The sequence below is a fragment of the Malurus melanocephalus genome, unplaced genomic scaffold (genome assembly GCF_030028575.1).
Source record: "Malurus melanocephalus ecotype Western Australia unplaced genomic scaffold, MMel_1.1 scaffold_1064, whole genome shotgun sequence".
In the NCBI taxonomy this organism is placed as follows: Eukaryota; Metazoa; Chordata; class Aves; order Passeriformes; family Maluridae; genus Malurus; species Malurus melanocephalus.
In genome coordinates, this window is record NW_026624296.1 from 6206 (window position 1) to 10902 (window position 4697).

Sequence of the window (4697 nt, forward strand, 5' to 3'; positions counted from 1 at the left end):
TTCTCCCGCACCATCTAGCGGCAACCCGGGCTCGGGAATGTTCCCAGCCCCATCCTCCATCCTCACACCGCATTTACTGCTCATTCTGCGCCCCCTTTTATCCAAAAGACGTCTAACAATCGCCGTGTTCATTGAAATTTATTACTAAAATATTTTTACATTTAGTAAAGATAAGCAACCTGCAAACACCATTGTCTGCTCCTCCTGAAAAAGGAAGACACAACCAGCTAAAGGAACTATACTTGTCTCAGTGCTGGTAAGCAGGCAGATGTTGTCACATTATCCAGATGTTTGGGCTGCATTTCAAAACTGGGATCTCTCTAACTCAACAGCTGCATCAGGAACACAGTTTTAGAAAAACCTATTTAAAAAAACTCCTCCCCCTGGCTTCCCATAAAACTCTACAGCGGGTCCAGGACCAACAGTCACGCTTTAATTTCCCATTTTAASCAGCAGGACAAGGCCTGTGCCCAGTTTTCTCCACTGGGAAGGTATTTTTCTCCTCTCACTTACTCAGAGGTGAAGCAGGAGTCCTCCAGCAGTGTGGAATTGCAGCAGCATCCCCGGGGATGGCACTGGGATCCCACAGGATCTGTGCCTTGCACACAGACAGGAGATGGAGCAGCCACAGATCCCTTCAGATCCTGCTCTTTGGAACTTCAGGAAACCAACAGGTATTAAAAAAACACAAGGAACAAACCCAAAATGAAGCAAAAACTCCTTCAACAGATCAGGGACCGCCAGCCAAAACCGGGKTTGAAACTGAGGATCATCCTCAACGTCAGAGCTTGGTCAGAACAAAACCCAACCTGTGCATCCCCAATCAGAGGAATGGCACAGAGGAATCCGTGCAGGAATAAAACCTGAAACAGCCACAGGAAAATTCAGAGCTGCTGCTGTCCCTGGGGATGGAAAATACAACATGGGGACAGCAGAAATCCTGCCAGGCAGAACGAGATGGGGACACCTCAACAAAACCCCTGATCCACCAGGCACTCACAAAACATGGAGCAAACCCGTAACAAAAACACAGAAACAAAAATGAAAATGTACTAAAATTTAATCATTCATAAAAGCTGTAATTTAATCTGTGACAGTAAAACACAAGAAGCAATATTAGAGTTGGTTTAGTATATTATATATTTTTGCTTTTAAAGCCATAGAAATCAGTTATCCCAGTTTTTTTTCCTATAAAAGACCCATTTTTCCAAAGCATTATGCACAAACATTTTTAATTAGAATATAATGGCAGAATGAAAATAATGATATTCCGTAACTTTTAAATATAAAATGAAGTCAATGACTCAAAAAGTTATTTGTTGCAGTGAGTTCAAAGGGAAATTTTGGATAATATATATCTATAGTTATAGATATAAAATATAACAGTGGAACWTTTTTAGTGCTTGATGGGGAGAAATGATGATAAAATGGTCAATATGAATTTTAATTATAGTAGCAATCTCTAACATTTGAAATGCATCCATGCTCCTTGGGATAATCATATGCTAGAGTCAATTATATTTATTTTCACATCTGTTAATTGCTATTGCAAAGGAGGAGAAATATTGGCTTAAATTTCCAAGAGATATACACAGAGCAACTGCTTCTTCCAGGGACTGTGTGCAAACCATTTTTAAGATCTAAATTCTTCTCGTAGTATATAAAAAAAACAGGAGAAGCTTCTTCCGATATGTTACTCATTTCCGTAAGGTTTTGAAGTTGGGAATGCTGGCACTTTCCATTTAGGCAACAGTTCTTCATTCCTGCAATCTGGAGAAAATTAGAAAAAAATTAGAAATAAGAAAAAAATTACAAAAAAGAAGATGGAGGGACATTTGTTGTTTTTGCTGCTGAGATCAATGACCTTGAGGTCTGAAACCAATGGCCCAGAGGCAGCAGGAGAGCTCCTGGTTCCCAGAATTTCTAGGGGCAGAAAGCAGGAGATTGTGGAAATGTCATTCTCAAAGATGTGGTGTTTTATCAGAGGCACAGAGCAGTGAGAGCCAACTGCCACCCTGGTGTCACTGCCTGATAGTGACAGTGTCCTTCAGCCACCTCGGGGCTCTGGGGACACCCAGGGGTGCCCCATGGGGACAGTGCCCTGTGAGCACCTCGGGGCTCTGGGGACACCCCTGTGTGAGCTCTCAGGGCACAGCCACTCCAGCCTTTGTATCTGAGCTGCTCTCAAAGTCTGATGGGTCACAGCTCCCCGAGCCTCAACCCAGCAGAGAGAATGGGGAAGAGATTGAGGGAATGCTGGAGGGGGGCAGGAGATGGGAGGGTGAGCACCCCAAACCATTCCATGAACTGGGATTCCTTGGGCAGCTCCCAGTGCTCAGCTCCTCCCTGGGGAGGAGGGAGAGGGAAGAGATCACTGGGGAAGCCCAATTCCACTCTGGCTGAGCAGCACTGATCACCTGAGCAATAGGAAAAGCCACTCAGAGCTCTTCAATTCCTTTTCCTGAAGCYGTTGTTTCCCCACAGCCCYGAGCTGCTGTTTCTGGCACCCAAAGCTGGGCAAGAGGAGCAGCCCAGAACTGCAGAGCCCCAAAAATCCTGCCCAAAGGGGAGCTCAGCCCCCTGCTCACAGCAATTCACCCCTGGGGGCTCTCTGGGATTGGGATTTGTGTTTAACACTGCAGRACAGGGCACTGATGATCCATCCCACAGACCCCAGAGGTGACAGCCTGCGGTGACACAGGCAGGTGGCAGGGCTGGGCTGTCACCAAATGCCCTTCTGTGCCTCCAACAGGGACATTTCTGTCCCAAACCTCCAACAGGGACATTTCTGTCCCAAACCTGGAGCCCAGAGCTGCTGCTTCCTTCCAGGAGCGCCCCAGAACAGCTGGGAGCACACCCAGTTCCCTGCCAAGATACACAGGAAGATTATTTATAGCTGCCTCCAGCCTTGGCGTGTTTTTTTTGGTTGGGTTTGTTTTTGGGGTTTTTCTGTTTGTTTTGGGTTTTTTTTTTTGGTGGGTAGCTTTTTATTTCTGTGCCACTGGAACCCATGTCCCACCCAAAGCAGTTTGKCACTGGGGACAGCAGCAACACCCAATTTTATCAGAGGATAAAAGGMAGCAAAAGCAGGACCTGGTGGCTCTGAACTCAATGTCACAAGGCAGAGGAGAACCCAGAGGAGCCAGAAGGAATTCCTGCTCAGGAATTCAGCAGCAGAAAGAAGGGGAGCTCACTCAGGAACAGCTCATGCTCTGCTCCCCTGGCCCAGTGGGACTCACACCCCTTACCTGGCTCAGAGCTGCTGCGTGATGGGAGTCTAAAGCAGCAGACATGATTTCTTTTTAGGCTTCTTCTTTTCCACTGGTGTTTTTCTATTTATCTGTCTGACCAGGTCATAAAAGATCTGCAAAGTGAAGAAACACAAGCTGAAAAATCCAAGCAATAAAACACAAGCTTGTCCAAACTGAGGCAGGCTGGGGAGCTGACAACTCCTTCCTTGTGGCTGCAGTTGCAGAAATTCAATTAAACTGCCTGCATTTATTAAATGTTTCTTCATAAGCAGCTGCTTATGGAAGAAGAGACACAGAGCTGCCATCARTCTGCAGAAAATAAGAGAGCTGGAAATTCAGTTTATCACCAGCACAGGCTCCAGAGGAGCACGGCAATGAAACAACAATTTCCTCACTTTGGAAAAGTGGGAGAAAACTTGGGAATAACTAAATTAACAGCCTGCAGGAGGATCTGGAGGTGCTGCAGAGCAGGGAGAGGATGGGGAGCCCTTTTTGTCCCCCTGGATCTGCCCCGAGCTCACCCACGACAGGACCAGTGCAGGGCCCCTTTCACTGCACGGCTGCTCTGAGCTCTTTTCCCAGCAAGGCAAAACCCATTTATAGCAAAATGAGCTCTGCAAAAATGCTTGGAGCTGGGTCACAGCACTGAGGAGAAATATTTCAACCTTCAGAGGGCTCCACCCTTGTCCTTGTTTACTTTTTTCCCTTCCTGGAGTGGCTGACAGCTCGMAAATTCTTGTTGATTCCAAACAAATTGGGAAGACAAAGAAACRGTTTATAACATACTGTAACAACTGCAACTGAGGGTTTTCCTTTCTCATAAATCAGATTATTTAGGAGCTGGTTCTGTACTGTGAGTACAGAAGTCTGCAACAAGGTTTCAGGAATGCCACCATCCCTAAAAACAGGCAGCGTGCTGCCAGAGCATCTCAGAGGTCACCAGAAGGACACCTGATCCACTCTGGATTAAAAGCTAACTATCTGAAAGGTTTGATTCACATTCAGCAAATGATTCTAGGAATTTATCACTCTTTATATAGATTTTAATAAAGTTAGAAACTCCAAAAGTAGTGAGAAAGCAAGAATAAACCCCAAAATAATGCAAATGTTTCCCCAGCCCAGGATTCAGCAGGACAAACCACTGAGCAGCAYCATTCAGTTTTTCTCTTTGATAACYTCAGCTTTTGTACTTTTYATTACCAGAAAATTTAAACTGGCAGGAAACCAGAAAACAAAGATCACAATGAAACCATCTTCCAGATAATCATGTTCTTCTCTCTGATCTGACCTCACTGGAGGCTGCAGACCCAGCAGGGAAAGAGGGACACCCAGAATTCCAGAATTCAGGGGTGAGGGGATGTGCAAACCAGGCTGTGCATCCCCCAAACCTCCTTCCACAGGGCTGGGGCTGCTGTGAGGGGCCAATCTGCACAGCCCACCCTGCAA

The 4697-nt window shown here is 45.9% G+C and overlaps 1 long non-coding RNA gene across 1 annotated transcript; it reads right to left on the reverse strand.

The window, feature by feature from the left end:
• Positions 1-1042: 1042 nt before the first annotated feature.
• Positions 1043-4647, reverse strand: LOC130586109 (uncharacterized). The gene is made up of 2 exons (XR_008966668.1): positions 3249-4647; positions 1043-1770 (listed from the first exon to the last, which is right to left on the reverse strand). It is a non-coding gene; the product is annotated as an uncharacterized LOC130586109 (long non-coding RNA).
• Between the last annotated feature and the right edge of the window lie 50 nt (positions 4648-4697).